The following is a 21,981-nucleotide window of genomic DNA, read 5'->3' on the forward strand; positions in this document are numbered from 1 at the left end:
AGAGTTTCCCCTGTAATATGACGCTACCATCCTGTCACAACAACCCATAATAGTCTGCCTCACAGGGCTACAACACAATAAAACTCTAAGGGATATTTACGAAAGCCACCGAAAGTAGGGGATATAATATCTGAGTAATGATGGAAATATGGGTATTCAAATACTCTAATTATTACACTTCATTTATTGCATACATACCTTGCAGTGTCGGTGTTTCATCTTGAACCTCTTCTAGGGATTGGAATAAGTGTGGATACCTGGAATTCATTTTCTCTTCTAGTTCCCAAGTCATCTCTTCTCGATTGTTATTCCGCCATAAGACCTTAACTGAAGCCACTTCTTTATTTCGAAGTCTTCGTACTTGCCTATCTAAGATGGCAATGGGTGCTTCTTCATATGCCAACTTTTCGGTCACTTGTATGTCGTTTATTGGGACAATTCTCTTGGGATCTCCAACACACTTCCGGAGCATTGAGTCATGAAAAACCGGGTGAACTGATTCAAGCTCTGAAGGCAAATCCAATTCATAGGCTACTTGGCCGACCTTACGGATAATTTTGTAAGGTCCGATGTATCAAGGACTTAGCTTCCCTTTCCTGCCAAATATCATTACTCCTTTCATTGGCGACACCTGCAAAAATACCAATCATCAACCTGAAACTTCAAGTCTCGCCGGCGGTTGTCCGCGTAAGATTTTTGGCGGCTTTGAGCTGTCAACAATCAATCCCGAATTACTTTAACTTTTTCTACTGCTTGCTAAATCACTTCAGGGCCGATTAATTGTACCTCACCAATTTCAAACCATCCAATTGGAGACCTACACTTTCTTCCATATAGGTCTTCATACGGAGCCATTTGGATACTGGAATGATAGCTATTGTTGTAAGCAAACTCAATAAGGGGTTGGTGATCATCCCAACTACCACCGAAATCCAGCACACACGCTCGGAGCATATTTTCCAAGGTCTAAATAGTACGTTCGGCTTGTCCATAGGTCTGTGGATGAAATGCTGTGCTAAGCTTCACTTGGGTACCTAGGCCTTCTTGAAAGGACTTCCAGAACATGGCTGTAAACTGTGCTCCTCTATCCGTAATAATGGATTATGGAACACCATGAAGTCGCACAATTTACTTGAGGTACAATCTCGCATAATCTTCTGCGGTGTATGTGGTCCTGACTGGAAGGAAATTTGATGCCTTTGTTAATCTTTCCACAATTACCCATACAGAATCATACTTGCCTCGGGAACGGGGCAATTGCACAATGAAATCCATATTGATAATTTCCCACTTCTAAGTAGGGATTTCCATTGCTTGCAATAGCCCTCCTGGCTTCTGGTGTTCGATCTTTACTTGTTGGCAATTTGGACATTGGGCTACAAATTCTGATATGTCTCTTTTCATGCCATCCCACCAATATATCAATTTGAAATCGTGGTACATTTTTGTTACACCCGGGTGAATAGAATACCGAGAGTAATGGGATTTTTTCAGAATTCGTCGGCGCAATTCTGCAACCTTCGGAACACACCGCCTGCCATGGTATCTAAGGACCTCATCCATCGAAGTTTTAAATGGAGATCTCTCTTTTTCATGAAATGTGTCTCTGTAGTGGCTTAATCGCGGATCTTCATACTGACGCTCTTTCACTTCCATATTCAGAGACAAAACCATGGGATCATTAATACCAATCCCTGCACTACCCGTATCAATTACCCACACTCCGAGATTAGCTAGCTAGTAGAGCTCATGAACTATCCCTTTCTTTTCCGGAGAGACTTCACATAAACTACCCATGGATCGGCGGCTAAACGCATCAGCTACCACATTTGCCCTTCCGGGGTGGTATAAAATATTCACATCATATTCTTTCAGCAATTCTAACCACCGCCTCTGTCGTAAGTTCAACTCCTTCTGTTTGAAAATGTATTGGAGACTTTTGTGATCTGTATAGATATCAACATGCACACCATACAAATAATGCCTCCATATCTTCAACGCATGAATAACTGCAGCCAATTTAAGATCATGAGTTGGATAGTTATTTTCATGCTTCTGCAGCTGTCTCGAGGCATAAGCAATAACTCTACCGTGCTGCATCAACACACATCCTAGCCCAACACTGGAAGCATCGCAATATACCACATAACCATCGGATCGTTCTGGAAGTGTTAAGACTGGGGTTGAGGTTAATCTGTCCTTCAACGTTTGAAAACTGTGTTCACAAGCATCATTCCATTGAAATTTAGCTGACTTCTGGGTCAGCTTCGTCAATGGAGCTGAAATAGATGAAAAGCCCTCCACGAACCTTCTATAATAACCTGCCAATCCCAAAAAACGACGAACTTCAGTAGGTGTCGTAGGCCTCGGCTAATTCTTTATAGCTTCAATTTTCTGAGCATCAAGTCGAATACCATCGTCTGAGATGACATGGCCCAGAAACGTTACAGAATTCAGCCAAAACTCGCACTTTGAAAATTTTGCATATAGTTTCCGTGCTCGAAGAATTCCAAGTATGATACGCAAGTGATCAACATGTTCTGATTCCATGCGAGAATACACTAGAATATCATCAATGAATACTATCACAAATAAGTCCAAGAGTGTCCTGAACACGTTATTCATCAAATTCGTAAACACGGCCGGAGCGTTAGTCAACCCAAACGATATCACTCGAAACTCATAATGGCCATATCTCGTTCTGAAGGCTGTCTTAGGAATATCTTCTTCTCTAACCCTCACTTGATGATAGCCCGACCTCAGGTCTACTTTAGAGAACCATTTGGCACCCTACAGAATTCAGCCAAAACTCGCACTTTGAAAATTTTGCATATAGTTTCCGTGCTCGAAGAATTCCAAGTATGATACGCAAGTGATCAACATGTTCTGATTTCATGCGAGAATACACTAGAATATCATCAATGAATACTATCACAAATAAGTCCAAGAGTGGCCTGAACACATTATTCATCAAATTCGTAAACACGGCCGGAGCATTAGTCAACCCAAACGACATCACTCGAAACTCATAATGGCCATATCTCGTTCTGAAGGCTGTCTTAGGAATATCTTCTTCTCTAACCCTCACTTGATGATAGCCCGACCTCAGGTCTACTTTAGAGAACCATTTGGCACCCTACAGCTGATCAATTAAATCGTCATTTCTTGGGAGAGGATATTTGTTCTTTATCGTCACCTTGTTCAACTGCCTATAATCGATGCACATTCGTAGGGAACCGTCCATATTCCTCACAAACAAGACTGGTGCTCCCCACGGCGACGAACTGGGTCTGATAAACCCCTTTTTTGAGCAAATCTTTTAATTGCACATTTAGCTCTTTCAATTCTGCCGGAGCCATTCGATAAGGAGGAATAGAAATAGGCTTGGTGTCCGGCAATACATCAATGGCGAAGTCAATTTCCCCTTCTGGAGGAAGGCCTGGAAGTTCATCTGGAAATACATCCGAAAATTCATTTACTACCGGGACGGATTGGAAAGTTGGCGACTTAGCTTCGGTATCATGAACTCGGACTAGATGATAAATGTAGCCTTTGGCTATCATCTTTATTTCCTTGAGATAGGAAATAAACCTACCTCTTGGAGACGCTGTATTACCCTTCCATTCCAGCACGGGTTTTCCCGGAAATTGGAACCGAACTACTTTCGTTCGACAGTCAACATTAGCATAGCATGAGGCCAACCAATCCATACCCATGATCACATCAAATTCCACCATTTCAAGCTCAACTAAATCAGTTTTAGTTCGGCGATCACATATCACTATCACACAATTTCTATACACTTGTCTAGGTATCACGGGATCACCAACCGGAGTAGATACCTCGAAAGGTTTGATTAGCTCAGGTTTCACCCCAATGCGACCAACAACGTACGGGGTAATATAGGAAAAAGTGGAACCCGGATCTATCAAGGCATATACATCATAAAAAAATATGCATAATGTACCTGTAACCACATCGGGGGAGGACTCAAGATCCTGTCGTCCGGCTAAAGCATATATACGCGGCTGAGTGGCGCCTGAAGTAGATGCTGTCCCTCTGGCTCTACCTCAGCCTGCTGACACCTGAGAAGCCTGCCCTACCGGGCGCACTGGGGAAGAACCAGCTGCTGAACCCCAACTTTGCCACTCGCCGACGGGAAATCTCTCATTATGTGCCCCACCTGACCACAAGTATAACAAGCATCCGAACCTTGGTGACATTTTCCGGAATGTAGTCTACCGCATTAGCTGCATCGCAGTACTGAGGGTCTCATCTGACTGTAGTCTTCCCTGAACTGAGCATCTGAGGCCCTCGAGCTCTGACCCTGTCCTGAACGTAAGGAACTATCAAATCTCCTACCCGTGAACAGAGGAGGTGCGCTGGTCACCGACTGGCCTGAATATCTGGAATATGTCTGCATTGGTCCCCCTCTATAATCACTGCCTGCCCCCATAGACCTGGCCCTCTTGCCTTTCCGTCTATTAATATCACGATCACTTCTTTGTGGTTGTTGTCGCCCCTCTAAATTCTGGGCATGGGCCTGTATCCGAGAAATATCCATCCCATCTTGTAGCGAAGCTGTCAAACAGTCCTTGAACAAATGTGGCCCCAAGCCACTCATGAACCTGTGCACCCTATCCCCCAGATCGGCCACCATAGTCGGGGCATACCTAGCCAAGGAATAACATTGCAGGCTATACTCCCGGGCACTCATATTCCCTTGCTTCAAATTTATAAATATATCCGCTCTAGCTCGGCGGACCTCGGGTGGCAAATAATGGCGGATGAAGGCATCGATGAATTCTTGCCAAACCGGAGAAGGCGCATTCTCTCCTCTTGACAATACCCAGTTGTTATACCATAAGACTGCCACATCCCGGAGCCTATAAGATGCCAACTCCACAGATTCAGTTTCGGAGGCATGGACAATATTCAGTGTCCTCAACATCTCACTATGAAACCTTGCGGGTCTGCTTCCGGCTTTGACCCGAAAAACTCCGGAGGATTTAAAGTCATAAAGTCACGGGCTCTGGTACTGGCTGATCGATCACTTGGGCCCGTATTCTGCCGTTGTGCCTGAGCAGTGACCAACTGTGTCAACAGATGTATGGCCTCGGTCATTTGTTGACCCGAAGCAATTGGAGGAGGGATTGGAGCTGGAGCTCCCCTTTGCTCTTCCACATTCGGCGGGGTGGAAGAAGTATTAGATAAGGCCTCATTATGTGATTCACCTTCTTCTATATCCGTTGGCGGATCTCTTACTACTCGCCTATTTGTCGCAGTCTTTCCCTTTTGGGCGGCTGTAGCTTTTCCCTTTGGCGGCATTCTGAAATCACAACACACTATTAGGGAGGGTAGAATCTTATACACGGTTCTATCGCACGATCTCATAAGAAGAAAGATGGTCATTTTTCCTAAATACCCTGTAGCCTCTTGTTTATTAGCGTGGCGCACAACACACCATAAACAAAAGTCTACTAGACACGGCTCGTAGACACTTCCTAGGACTAAACTGCTTTGATACCACTTTTGTCACGACCCGACCAGGGACCGCGACGGGTACCCGGGGCTAACCACCGAGCACCCTCCGTTTTACTGCTTATCACTACCATTTAATGCTTTTATCAATATTACACTCGAGTTACAAGAAAATCATCTTTCCTTTGAAGATATAAATACTTTTATATGCACAAGCCTTTTGGTCATTGAAATAATATATACATACATATACATATATACACACACATATATATATATATATATATATATATATATATATATATACACGTAGTAGCAACCTCGTGAGACCATACCACCCACACTGCGTATCTACGAGCCTCTACTAGAGTACTAGACATAAGGACGGGACAGGACCCCGTCGTGCCCAAAACATACATGTACATAAAAGGAAAACCACAAGCACCTTCGGAACAATAGAGTGCTCTCAACAGCTAGCAGCCCCTACGAGTCCGGAGTAGGATCACCTCCATGTCTACCTGTGGGCATGAACACAGCGTCCAAAGAAAACGGACGTCAGTACGAACATTGTACTGAGTATGAGATGCATAAGCAATAATATCACATCAATGAAATAAAGAAAGCATCAATGAGGAACATCAGTATCTGCCTGTCACATAGAAAAGGAGTGATGCATGCTGGCTTACTCATAATCATCATCATATCATAAATGCATAAATATATAAGCTGCCCGTCCATATCGGATCGGTGTGATAATCATTATCCTGCGTCCAGGCCTCCCGCGTCCGGGGAATCATCTCCTGCCGCCCACTAGTGGTGTCTGCCCATGCCATCTAGCCATGGTGTATAGCTGCCCGCCATAACGGTGACTGCCCGGCCAAGTAGGCGCGGTGTTATATCATCATCATAATATACATATCATAGTGCATGCATAAGGACTCAAACACAACTATGCTTTATCGGGGTGACGTATGGTCGTGATCCCCCGATTCCATTATGGAGCACTCATTAACATCCTGCCTCACCTTGAAGGGAATAGTATATGAGGTGAGTGTAAGCAATAATGACATCATCTCATGAACACCTAGAACTCCTATACTCTAACTCATTACCTTGTGTAGCTAATTAGGGATGTCCGCTCGTATCTTTTCGGAACTTAAGAGATTCATGTAGAAGAAAGAAAGTCATATTATAGGATTCATGCCATAGAAGGAAAGGACTAGCCTCACATACCTTTGACGTTTAACTAAGCTATCGCTTGCTTGTTCTCCTTCGATATCACGTTTCTACCTTCAAGAGAGAATTCGCACTAACGTTAGTTAATCGACTATAAGAACGCGCTACTATTTCTAGGGAAAATTGGGCAGCACTTCCTTTATTTATACTACTCTTCCCACATTCTATATCAACTCCCAACGTTAATAATAACATCCACAATATAGCAACAACAATCATCATTTATCTACATTTACCACAATTCACCATTCCTCTTAGATTTCTCCACAATTATGATTATAACTCGTTATCGCGTTTTCTCATATATAATACTTATTCCACGGTCTAAATGTCACTTACAACATATTCACAATCACTATTCACACATCAATTCATACCAACATATTCATAATTTATTCCAATCACGATCTGACCGTCGAAACCGTTAAATTTCCAGTGAGCAATCTGTCATTTCTCCTCATTCGACGGTGAGAAGGACGGTCCGTCAAACTGATCGATGGAGCGTTGACCTGTTCGTCGAATGGTCTTCGCTCTATCTTAACTTTTATGACACAATCGACGGGGCGTCGACTTGTTCGACGGTATAAGGAACGACCGTCGAACCCCCTTTTTTGCTGAACTGCGGTGAAGTTTCATTTAACGAGCTTTTCTCCCTTTCCTTTAACTTATTTGAAATCTTAACTAGGATTATGAAGTATCCCTTCTTACTTGTAGGGACAGCATGCTCGTCTTAACTTCCGTTAGTTCCTTCGCCGCTCTGCAACCCAAAGTTCCGAGGTATAATAGTACTGATGGCCAATTTTCGGGTATTTGAGTTAGGAATTTGAGACAACTAAAAATTTGAAAGTTGTAGGTCTTTGGAATACCTTGCCAACTATATATTACGGACTCAAACGGAGCTTTACACTAAAAGTTATGCCAATTTTACTAGAAACTGCGCTGTCGGCGCGAAGTGCCCTTTAGGCATGCGATCGCGCACCAGAGGCACGCAAAATGGGCCTCCAGCTGCGCGGCCGCACTATGAAAATGACCTTTTAAAGCCCTGACTTCGTTATATTCATTCCCGCTTCGTTTTAAATCAAATGTTTTGAGCAAAAGAACGCCAAAGAAGCGTTTCTAACCCTAAGGTGAGTCGATACTCAATATCCATCCATCATACACTAAAGTTTCTCTCTTTTTGATCATAAATCATCTCTCCAAACCCTAGGTTCTTTAAAATTCAAGAAGAGGAAGAAGAGAGGCATGTGTAATTCGTCTAAAAGGTAAGACTTCTAAGTTTTCTGAGTTTATTGTTAAGTTTGGGTTAGAGTAGAAAGTTCTACAAGGTCAGAATCCGCTAGTGATTCATGGAAGGGTTCAAGAACATGTTTATAGGCTTAGAAAAGCCATAGTTTTTCAAAACATAAAGAGAGTTCGTAGAAACGAATAAATCTTTAATCTTTCTCATCTAAATCCTTCGTAGATTGATTGTTGAACCTTGGAAATTCCGTTTTGCAAGCTTTTAGCGGAATTTGAGGTATGTCTCTTTTGAAAACCTTATTTTGGATGTATGTCCCCTTTTCAAATGTTCTTTATTGAATAAAAAGGTGAACTTTTGATACTTCAAAACCCTATTTCATGCTTTGATTGTGGTTGGTGTGCGTGAGGGACAAGTCCACATTAAACCTTGATTGTATTATACTTTATACATGTATACGTAATTCTAATCATTTTCCTCTATAAGAGATGATCATTAATAATTGCTAAGGGTTGGTAATGGTGTTTTATGATGCACTATGACAATTGAACCTTTTTTAAGGAAGTGGAAACGTTTCCAAGATTATCAATGAAAAAATGTGTCTTTGTAATGACATGATGAACTTAAATGCTAATTGATGATGTGACTACCTTAAGATGAATTGTGATTCGGCTTCTATGCTATGAACTTTGTTATTGTGTTTGGCCTAGCTACTAGGAAGGAAGGGTAGTCACTATGGATCCTAGTGTGGTAATGCCTAGCATTTGGGAGGAAAAGTGGCCACTGTTGGTTCGCTACCCGGGTACGGTTTATGCCTAGCTATTCGAGAGGAAGGAAAGCTACCGAGAGTTTAATATTCTGAGGTGTTATGTTTAGGGAACCTCAACAGTCATCCCTTCGATATGATTCATTCTTGGGCCTGTATTGGCAAATGTGATATATTTATCTCTTTATGAAAGAATTACTGATGATAATTTGGAGAATTGAAAGGATATAACCGAAAGTTGTAAACTTCATAAAAAAAGGTTCTCATTCTTTTGACAACCATAGTGAACCATGTTGAATAACCGTTTAATAATGACTTCACTTGGTTTCCAAAATTGATTTCATTACTTATTATTGTATCTAATTTTTATGTGTCATATTGTCCCTGAGGCAGTCACCGAGTACGAAGTACTCAGGCATACCATTGTTATTTTTATGGTATGTTAGGTAACAAAGAAGAGAAGGTTCGTGGAGACTAAAACGCTAGGAGAACTTGCTGTTGCTATTGATTTGGTGAGCCCACATGCTCATTCGTGGTCCCCTATTTATTCATTCCATTTATTTGTATTAGTTTTCCGGGCTGCGTCCTGATGATTAGACGGTCATCTTTATTCTTAGAAGCTTCATAGTTTACATTCATTCTGTGGGTAGTTGAAGGATTATTGTTAAAGCTCCGGCTTTGCTGTTTTGACTAAGTTATACCATTATCAAGACTTCCACTGATTTAATAATTGACATAATTTTTTTTTTAATTTGTTTGTTGTTTATCTATAAATTGTTGGCGTTTGAGTAGCGAACCTTGCGGGTCCTAGAAGTTGAATATTCCATATTTAGGTTCTTCCGAGGTTGTTAATGACTTCAGATGTTGGTCGTATCGAGGGTGGGTTTTGGGACGTGACAAGCTTGGTATCAGAGCCTTGGTTTAGATGCATCCTAGGATTGTTGTCGGTGTCTGTGGAGTTGTGTCTAGTGGAGTTTTCCTTATGTAGCCTGATCACTTGCATGACCGAGAAACTCCCAGGACATTTATATGTGTTTCCTATTCTTCTTGATTCTAGATTATGCTGTAGAGCTTGAAGTTATTTTAGGATCATTCTAATTCGGTCGTTAATTTGTGCCTTGTAGAAATGGCCCTAACTCGATCCGGCCAGTGTGCCTTCTGGTACACAAGGACATCGAACTAATAATAATCAAAGCAGATTTTCTCAGGGTAGTAACCGACCAGCTATGTGGGAGGATCGTATTTTTCATCACTGTGGGATTAGAGGCCACATTAAGAGAGAGTGTCGGAAATGGCTGCGTGAGATAGCTAATCTGTCCAATCAGAGGAAACATTCGCCTGCTTGTACTTCTGTTAAGAATTTGCCTACTGGCAATGTAGTTAATAATCAGAATGCTCGTAGTAATGGTAAAGGAAAGGAAGTTGCCAACACTTCTAATGGAGGAACATCTCGACTTTATGGGCTGACTCATTGGGAGGCAGTTGAAGCCTCTGACACTGTGGTTACAGGTATTCTTACTATTTGCTCCTTTGATGCGTATTCGTTGATCGATCCGGGTTCAAACTTATCTTATGTGACCTATATTTTGCTCTCGATTTTGGTATGGAACCTGAACTGATGTTGGGACCTTTTGATATGGATGCACCTTCTGGTATTCCTGTTATTGCTTCTAGGGTCTATAGAATTTGTGTTACTGTGACTAAGGGTCGTGAGACTATGGCTGATTTATATGAAATTGAGATGGTGGATTTTGATGTCGTTATGGGGATGGATTGGTTGTCCACCTGTTATGCTAATGTGGATTGTCGCCATAAGTTAGTTCATTTTGCCTTTCCTCATGAAACCTATTATTGTATGGGAGGGTGAAATTGCTAAGCCCCGGGGTAGGTTTATTTCCTACCTTAAGACTCATAAATTGATTACTAAGGGGTTTATCTACCATTTGGTTTGCGGTTAATGATACAAAAGTCACAGTACCTGAATTTGCACTTGTTCCCATAGTTAGTGATTATCCCGAAGTGTTTTTCGAAGATCTTCCTGGTATTCCTCCTGATAGAGTCATTGATTTTGGGATTGATGTTATTCTCGACATCCAACCAATTTTCATTCCTTCATATCTTATGGCTCTAGCAGAGCTAAGGGAATTAAAATAACAATTAAAGGACTTGTTGGATAAAGGTTTCATCCGACCAAGTTCCTCACCTTGGGGTGCTCCAGTCTTGTTTGTTAGGAAGAAAGATGGTTCCCTTAGGATGTGTGTTGACTATCGCCAGCTTAATAAGGTGACCATTAAGAATAAATATCCTTTGCCTAGGATAGACGATCTATTTGACCAACTTTAGGGTGCTAAGTTCTTCTCGAAGATTGACTTAATGTCAGGGTATCACCAATTGAAAATAAAGGAGCAGGATATTTCAAAAATTGTGTTTCGTACTCGTTATGGACACTTCGAGTTTCTAGTAATGTCCTTTAGGTTGATTAATGCGCCTGCGGCATTTATGGACTTAATTAATCGTGTGTTTAAACCTTATCTGGATCATTTCATCATTGTTTTCATTGATGATATTTTGGTGTATTCAAAGAGGCGTGAGGATTATGCAAATCATCTGAGAATAACCTTGACAACACTTGAGGAGAACAAGATTTATGCAAAATTGTCTAAGTGTGAATTCTGGCTTAATTCTGTGGCTTTCTTAGGCCATATGGTGTCTGGCGGCGGTATTAAGGTTGACCCTCTGAAAATTTCAGCAGTGAAGGATTGGTCTAGACCCACGAGTATGACTGATATTCATAGTTTCTTGGGTTTGTCTAATTATTACAGAAAGTTTTTGGAAGGCTTTTCATCAATAGCCTCGACATTGACTAAGTTGATGCAAAAGGATGCTAAGTTTCAGTCTTCTAAAGCTTGTGAAAAGAGTTTTCAGAAGCTTAAGGCAAGGTTGACTTCGGCTCCTGTTCTGACTTTACCTTGTGGGTCCGGTGGGTATGTGGTGTATTGTGATAACTCTAGGATTAAGTTGGATTGTGTGTTGTGCAGAATGGTATGGTGATTGCTTATGCGTCGCGACAGTTGAAAAAATATGAGAAGAATTACCCGACTCATGACTTGGAGTTGGCTGCTGTGGTATTTGCTTTGAAGATCTAGCGTCACTAGTTGTATGGTGAGCATTGTGATGTTTTCACTGATCACAACAGTCTATAATATATTTTCAAGCAGCGAGAGTTGAATCTCAGACAAAGGAAATGATTGGAGTTGTTGAAAGATTACGACTTGAATATCTTATATCATCCGGGTAAGGCGAATGTGGCTGCTGATGCTCTGAGTAGAAAGTCTATGGGCACGTTGGCATATTTGTGTGCACATGACATGCCTATGGGAAGGGAAATTCGAAGACTTGCTAGTCTTGGTGTCAGACTTGATAAAACCGAAGATGGTGAGTTAATGGGAATCATGCCAGCACAGTCTGACATTATGGAAGGGATCAAGTCCAAGCAGTACGATGATGAACTTTTGATAAAACTGCCAGATGGAGTGGAAAGGGGTAAGTACACTTCATTCACTGTTGGGGCAGGTGATAGTGTCCTACGGTTGTAAGGGTGGTTATGTGTTCCTGATGTAGACGGACTTCGACAAGAATTGATAGTGGAGGCGCATAGTTCTAAATACTCTGTGCATCCGGGGTCCACCAAGATGTATAAGGATTTGAAATAGCACTATTGGTAGAAGAGCATGAAGGTTGACATTTCTAACTTTGCGGCCAAGGGTTTGAACTGTCAACAAGTTAAGGCTGAACATAAAAGGCCTGGAGGCCTGGTTCAGAATATTGAGATTCCGCAATAGAAGTGGGAGGTGATCAATATGGATTTCATTATGGGTTTTCCCCGTACAAAGGAAAAGTTTGATTCGATTTGGGTGATCGTGGATAACTCACAAAGTCTGCCCATTTTCTCCCTGTGAATATGTCATATACCGTGGCAGAGTATGCCAAGTTATACCTAAAAGAGATAGTCAAATTGCATGGGATTCCGGCATCCATCATATCTGACAGAGGTACGTAGTTCACTGCTCATTTTTGGAAATCCCTTTAGGAAGGTTTGGGAACTAGAGTGAAATTGAGCACTGCCTTTCACCCTCAAACTGACGGGCAGACAGAGAGAACTATTCAGACTTTAAACGATATGTTGCGAGCCTGTGCTATAGATTTCGTAGGAAATTAGGATGAACATTTACCTCTTGTGGAATATGCGTACAACAACAGTTATCAAGTGAGTATTCAGATGACTTTTTATAAGGCTTTTTATGGGAGGCTTTGTCAGTCTCCAATTGGTTGGTTTGTGTCACACCCTAATATCCCTAGGGTGTGATGGGCACCCGACCCCATATCCGGAGCCGAGCGAACCCACAGATTCTTGTTACACACAAAATTTCTTCGGATTTCTGAGAATCAGATAATAGTAAAATACATATTAAGCTTTCGAAGTCGTTCTTTTATCGTTCTCAAAATTAAACAAAACCTGCAATTATATAAAATTTATTACATAACACAGAATGATATATCGGCTGATGAAGCCGCTTTCAGACTGACAACTAATTCCCACGACTCTATCTGCAAAGTCTCTAACATAAATACAGAAATCATAACATACAAACTCTGACTCGGCAACACTCCGGGAGCAAGTGGAGCTTGCCACCTCCGCTGGAACCTCTGCTATAAGACTGCACATCATCTGGGTGTACCTGCGCGGCATGAAACGCAGCCCCCGAAGAAAGGGGGTCAGTACGGAAAATGTACCGAGTATGTAAAGCATGGAATATAGAAAACAGAACATACCGGATCAACAGTACAAAGGTAAATTCATTATCCTGATTATCAAAGTGCTATTTCCCGATCACTAATCACGTATGCAGATATCATATGTCAGAAAAAGTGCAAACTAGGAATATCAGAATAATTGTTTCCCAATTACAGATCATATGAACCGAAGTCGTATGTCAGAAGAAGTACAAATTCAGAATGTCAGAATGCTGGTTTTCCAGACACAGATCATATATATCAATATCATAGGTCAGAAGAAGTACAAAGGGTACAGAATGCCAGAGAGCTTACTTTCCAAACACAGACCGTGCATATCATAATTGTATATCATATATGTGCGTATAACAGATCCCGGCTCTTCCGTGAGGGACGCGGTGGACAGAATGGTCAGATGACAAAGACAGATATCATATATGCATGTAACAGATCCCGGCCCTATAGTAAGGGTCGCGGTGAACAGAACTATCAATGCACGTCAGAATCATATAACATATATACAGATAACAGATCCCAGCCCTTTACTGAGGGACGCGGTAAATCATATGTCATGTATGCATATAACAGAACCCGACCCTCTGCTGCGGGACGCGGTGAATCACATATCATATGCCATCCTGGCCACCGCCCCGTATCATCATACATATACATATAACAGAACCCGGCCCACAGGGGAGAGGGACGCGGTGAACAATGCAAAGAGGTGCACGATAACATAACAGAACCTGACCCGGGCGCAGTGATTAACATACTGAGGCTTGCACGAACAGAGCAGTGAGAAACCATATGCACACATATCCAGACTCGACAGATACGGACACGTACCGACATTCAAAGATCATAAACATATTCCGAGTCGATCGGAGTTAATATGTGAAAGTTACGAACATTTTTACCACAGAACTTTTACGAACATTTAGGAGCAAATCCAACGACAGATCAGTTCAAAGGAATCGGACGATAACCATAATATACATATATACCTTTTGGATGGCATAATGGACGGTATCAGAATAAGGCCTTTAGAATTGTTTGACATATCCAAATACATTATAAGACTCATTGGGGTAGTTACAACACTTATCGTTTGGTAAGCGGAACAACGACCAAAAGATTCCTCTGAATACCGTGCGAAAATAAGTCCAAAGAGTGGTACAAAAGACATACTTATATGCAAACATACTTATCGACATCTGAAGGCTCAGAAACGAATTTCGGGTCAATTGGGGTTAGCATACGAAAGTTACAAACCTTTGAAGTGCAGAACGTCCAATAAGCATTTCAGAAGCCATTATTATGTCAAAATCCTTTTCGGATATCATTATGAATCAAATCAAATAGAACTTGGAATCTTATACACATACCAAACATATTAAAGGTTCGATGGGGCAACCGGATGTATTATCACATCAAATGCCTTTCGGATGTTCCGACGAATTATGTCAAAGCAAAGCTTTTTGAGATCGTTTGTACATATCAAAGTATATCTTAGAACTCAATGGAATAGTTAAACAACTATCATCTGGTAGTCGGAACCATAACCAAAAGTTTCCTTTAATTATTGCTCGAAAACAAATCAATAATACAATAGGGGCGGATTCGGAAATAGCGAGCCCACCTCGGGTCAACCGAGGTGGCGGACACAAATTTCGTACATTAAGCCTTAGGGAGTCGCTTATGAAAGTTTTAGTGTAGTTCGGTCCCATTTGTGGAAGTTATAGATGGTTATGTTATTTTCCAACAAAACATAAAGTTTCTAATTCAATTCCATTGAATGAAAAAAGACCAAATCTAAGCTCGAATTTCTAGGAGTAGAATCGTCCCCGAGGCTCGTATCCAAACCTATTATGTCTAGGACATGCCAAAAGAATAAAAGGTGAAGCTTTACATACCTTTTCCGCTTCTTACGCTACTCCAAATTCAAGTCCCAAACTCTCCAAAATCTACAAATGGTCACATTTACCAAATATTAATTAGAGCTTTAGGAATTCAATCCTGAATTAACATTTGTCTACAGAAATTTCGGCAGCATTTCCCCTGTAAATGCGCCATCCCCGAGAATTCAACTCGGCCAAAAGTACAACAACAAACCCGAGAATGGAACTCGGCCACATTATCAACAACAACACTAACAATTATGCCAACAACATCAACAAGTGATTCGAGAATATTTCAAACAATTCACATATTCAAATACTAACCCGAAACCATTCAACAATGTTCAAGAACGTTCCAACAACCCGCACAACATTTCAACGATACTTCATTCATATTCAATTCAACTCGCATGACGTTCAAAATGACTTAATCGACATACTACTCCACCCAACACATTAGCAATATCATTACTACAATCATAAGAAACCATACCAATGTCATTCTAACTTTTTTTCATAATCCACAAACAACCACAACTTCATTTCTAACCATTCAATCCTCATTTTTCATCATAGAATCCACATTAACAACAACTAGAATATCAAATAAAATCAATTTACCATAGCTACCAAAACAACCCCTTATTCGGCCACAACCACATCATGCATATTTTCATGGATTTTCATCTATTTCTATACCTTACGACAACCAAAATACTCATAACATTCATCCATCATCTCCATACAACACAACACACACACACGGCCAAGCATGCCATATACACGGCCAACACCAACACACTAAATTCATGGTTTCCATGCATTTTTCATCATGGAATTCACAACACAACAACAATCAAGCTACTACATGAATTCAATCCAATTTTTCCACACACATGCCCATTTGGCCATCACAACAACATCAATATTTTTCATGAATTTCATCCATTTTCACATACTACAGCAGACACAAACATCCATAACATGTACAAGTAGATGAATTCTTACCTTTTTCCTTCAACTTCCCACTTGACTAAGGTTGTAAGTTTGCAACAAAGAGTGATTCTCTTGCTTCAACAATTATGCCATATTAAAGAGGACCTTCAACTTGGTATGAATGCTAAAAGAAACAATTTTTTTGATAGAGATTTTTGGTCTTCAAATTTTTGGTATGTTGGCCGAATGTCCATGGTTGTTGTTCTCCTCTCTTTTGTTTTTCTTGAACTTTCTTGAAAATACAAGAATTATGGCCCCCTCTTTCTAATTTATTGTCTTGATTTAATTAAGACATGGGCTTGGGCCATTTTTAAGTGCCATGGCCGGCCACCCTCCAAATGTTGGGCCTTTGTTTTCATTTTTTTAGCCCAATTAGTTATGGGCCATATTTTGTAATTCACGAAACTAATTTCCGAAATTCCAATTTTGCCCTTAGCCTTCCTCCATATGTCCGCATCAATATTTTTCATGAGCAACACATATACATACTACATGAGATCAAAATATGGCCTTGTCTTTAACTTGTCACAACTATTTCAAATTTTTCCGAATGTGCAAAATACGGGACATAACATCCTCCCCCCCTTTAGAACATTCGTCCTAGAATGTTCAACTGACCTCATGGGGTGTTATAATACTCCGGGAGGGTCTCTCTTTAATCTTTCATTCCAAATACTTACCCAAAAACGTATGTACACAATGTGTCTTTATCGCTTATTATCCATCACGGTCCAGTTACCCTTATGGGAACTCGTGATTCGAGTTTATTCAACTTGTTAGTTCGCAGCATCTTTGAATTCTTACTATAGCTTTTCTTTATTTCCTTTTCTCATATTTTCCGACAAAGTATACTTGTCTTTGATTTCTTGTGTTGACGCTTGTTTCGTCCATCATTATTCCTTGTTGACTCTCCGGTGTAGATTCGTTACAAATATGACCGAGCATCGCTTCACGTCGATGATTCATGTAATTTCATAACATATATTCTCATATTCCATACAATTAATGGTCAATGAACTATTTTCTAATATCCGGTGGCTTCTCTTATTTCATCCATAGGCGCTGCGTTCTTTCTTTCTTTCAAAAAAATCCCAAACTACCAATTGTCGCGATTCCCTTTTAAGTCTAACATTGTATGCTCTCCCCCCCCCCCCCCTTTTTAAGGGGTTCCTTATATGTCACAATCTTCGAGTACTCTCGTCTTCGATTATACTTCATCCCTCACCTTTCTTTCTAACTCTACGGATAACATATCGAAAACTTCTTACCATAAGTCTTTCTCTCACTTTATGTCTGTATCCTTATTTGTCCACATCTTCATACTCTTTTTTTTTTTCGAATATTCTAGTATTAAGACTTCTCCATTCTTAACTTGTAACAAGAATAACATCAGCTTATTTTATAACACTTGCACCATTTATTTTTGTTGTCACTCGGACTTCGATACTCTTACATCGATTGATGCCTCCCATACTGTAGCATCAGTCGCTGGGGCACACATGCCCACCGATACATTCACATGTGGGATATCGTATGCCTTCACATATACATATATATAATTACCATCAACTAGCCCGCAGAATACCTCCAGACGCCATTCAAGCCTATCTAAATTTCAGAACCGTGACATACTTTCTGTTTCTTCTCTAATCGATACTTTCTGTTTCTTCTCTAATCGAGCCTGGCGCGTGCTATGTAGCCTTTTGTGGGCTCCAACCATCCCATATACTCTAATTTCACTCAGGCTATTCTAGCTTTTCATTTGTCTCTTATGTCAGAATATATAAAATTCTTGCATACTTCCCGGGGGGGAGGGGCGTCACCCATCCTCCCACCTTAGCACGCTTAACCTCGAAACTTTGGTGGAACTCGGTCCCTTAATACGGATATAATCGTGTCCGCTCTCTCATCTGACCTTTATTACATGGTTTTGGGGATAATCGAGGTCTTACAGATTCCGAAACATTTCCGCGACGCATCCTTCTTTGTAAATTACTATTTTACCCTTTTTCAATTTCCAATGTTCACTTTTCACTTATGTGTATGATTATTGCATGTCATGGGCTTCCAGATTCCCGATGGTGGCGAACATACCTTCATCGCCGTTACTTATAAATATTTCGAGTATCGGCCTGTTCGGATTTCGACTCGCCATTCTTATATAATCATCTTCAGCGAAGCTGATTGTCAACTTTCTCTGAATCCTTCAGCAGTCCTTATTCTTACTAAACCATTCTTTCCTTTCAGCATCTGTACACAGCAAATATCAACAACGCCTTACAGAGCGTACGGCTATTTATCATATTCTAGCCATTCGGAACTGCCAATTTCAGGTAACAGATCAAGTACACCAATACATACCGTAGTGACTTTCCATGTCGTCATTTACTTCCTTCCGTCGTATGTAAGGCTTACACAAGGAATCTTATGCCCTATAACTTGGCTCTATCGCACGATTTATTGACAGAAAGAAGGTCAACAATCCCTAGATGCCCCGTAGCCTCCTGTTTATAAATGTGGCGCGCTTCACACCATAAACAGGACTCTACTGGACACGACTTTACAGACAACCCCTAGGACAGACCTGCTCTGATACCACTTTGTCACACCCTAATATCGCTAGGGTGTGATGGGCACCCGACCCCATATCCGGAGCCGAGCGAACCCACAAATTCTTGTTACACACAAAATTTCTTCGGATTTCTGAGAATAAGATATAGTAAATTACATATTAAGCTTTCGAAGTTTTTCTTTTATCGTTCTCAAAATTAAACAAAACCTGCAATTATATAAAATTTATTACATAACACAGAATGATATATCGGCTGATGAAGCCGCTTTCAAACTGACAACCAATTCCGACGACTCTGTCTGCAAAGTCTCTAACATAAATACAGAAATCATAACATACAAACTCTGACTCGGCAACACTCCGGGAGCAAGTGGAGCTTGCCACCTCCGCTGGAACCTCTGCTATAAGACTGCACATCATCTCGGTGTACCTGCGCGGCATGAAACGCAGCCCCCGAAGAAAGGGGGTCCTTACGGAAAATGTACTGAGTATGTAAAGCATGGAATACAAAAAACAGAACATACCGGATCAACAGTACAAAGGTAAATACATTATCCTGATTATCAAAGTGCTATTTCCCGATCACTAATCACGTATGCAGATATCATATGTCAGAAAAAGTGCAAACTAGGAATATCAGAATAATTGTATCCCAATTACAGATCATATGAACCGAAGTCGTATGTCAGAAGAAGTACAAATTCAGAATGTCAGAATGCTGGTTTTCCAGACATAGATCATATATATCAATATCATAGGTCAGAAGAAGTACAGAGGGTACAGAATGATAGAGAGCTTACTTTCCAAACACAGACCGTGCATATCATAATTGTATATCATATATGTGCGTATACCAGATCCCGGCTCTTCCGTGAGGGACGCGGTGGACAGAATGGTCAGATGACAAAGACAGATATCATATATGCATGTAACAGATCCCGGCCCTATAGTAAGGGTCGCGGTGAACAGAACTATCAATGCACGTCAGAAACATATAACATATATGCAGATAACAGATCCCGGCCCTTTACTGAGGGACGCGGTAAATCAAATGTCATGTATGCATGTAACAGAACCCGGCCCTCTGCTGCGGGACGCGGTGAATCACATATCATATGCCATCCTGGCCACCGCCCCGTATCATCATACATATACATATAACAGAACCCGGCCCGCAGGGGAGAGGGACGCGGTGAACAATGCAAAGAGGTGCACGATAACATAACAAAACCTGGCCCGGGCGCAGTGAATAACATACTGAGGCTTGCACGAACAGAACAGTGAGAAACCATATGCACACATATCCAGACTCGACAGATACGGACACGTACCGACATTCGAAGATCATAAACATATTCCGAGTCGATCGGAGTTAATATGTGAAAGTTACGGACATTTTTACCACAGAACTTTTACGAACATTTCGGAGAAAATCCAACGACAGATCAGTTCAAAGGAATCGGACGATAACCATAATATACATATATACCTTTTGGATGGCACTATGGACGGTATCAGAATAAGGCCTTTAGAATCGTTTTACATATCCAAATACATTATAAGACTCATTTGGGTAGTTACAACACTTATCGTTTGGTAAGCGGGACAACGACCAAAAGTTTCCTCTGAATACCGTGCGAAAATAAGTCCAAAGAGTGGTACAAAAGACATACTTATATGCAAACATACTTATCGACATCTGAAGGCTCAGAAACGAATTTCGGGTCAATTGGGGTTAGCATACGAAAGTTACAATCCTTTGAAGTGCAGAACGTCCAATAAGCATTTCAGAAGCCATTATTATGTCAAAATCCTTTTCGGATATCATTATGAATCAAATCAAATAGAACTTGGAATCTTATACACATACCAAACATATTAAAGGTTTGATGGGGCAACCGGATGTATTATCACATCAAATGCCTTTCGGATGATCCGACGAATTATGTCAAAGCAAAGCTTTTTGAGATCGTTTGTACATATCAAAGTATATCTTAGAACTCAATGGAATAGTTAAACAACTATCATCTGGTGGTCGGAACCATAACCAAAAGTTTCCGTTAATTATTGCTCAAAAACAAATCAATAATACAATAGGGGCGGATTCGGAAATAGCGAGCCCACCTCGGGACACCCGAGGTGGCGGACTCAAATTTCGTACATTAAGCCTTAGGGAGTCGCTTATGAAAGTTTTAGTGTAGTTCGGTCCCATTTGTGGAAGTTATAGATGGTTATGTTATTTTCCAACAAAACATAAAGTTTCTAATTCAATTCCATTGAATGATAAAGGACCAAATCTAAGCTCGGATTTCTTGGAGTAGAATCGTCCCCGAGGCTCGTATCCAAACCTATTGTGTCTAGGACATGCCAAAAGAATAAAAGGTGAAGCTTTACATACCTTTTCGCTTCTTACGCTACTCCAAATTCAAGTCCCAAACTCTCCAAAATCTACAAATGGTCACATTTACCAAATATTAATTAGAGCTTTAGGAATTCAATCCTGAATTAACTTTTGTCTACAGAAATTTCGGCAGCATTTCCCCTGTAAATGCGCCATCCCCGAGAATTCAACTCGGCCAAAAGTACAACAACAAACCCGAGAATGGAACTCGGCCACATTATCAACAACAACACTAACAATTATGCCAACAACATCAACAAGTGATTCGAGAATATTTCAAACAATTCACATATTCAAATACTAACCCGAAACCATTCAACAATGTTCAAGAACGTTCCAACAACCCGCACAACATTTCAACGATACTTCATTCATATTCAATTCAACTCGCATGACGTTCAAAATGACTTAATCGACATACTACTCCACCCAACACATTAGCAATATCATTACTACAATCATAAGAAACCATACCAATGTCATTCTAACTTTTTTTCATAATCCACAAACAACCACAACTTCATTTCTAACCATTCAATCCTCATTTTTCATCATAGAATCCACATTAACAACAACTAGAATATCAAATAAAATCAATTT

This window comes from Lycium barbarum, chromosome 2 (genome assembly GCF_019175385.1).
Source record: "Lycium barbarum isolate Lr01 chromosome 2, ASM1917538v2, whole genome shotgun sequence".
In the NCBI taxonomy this organism is placed as follows: domain Eukaryota; kingdom Viridiplantae; phylum Streptophyta; class Magnoliopsida; order Solanales; family Solanaceae; genus Lycium; species Lycium barbarum.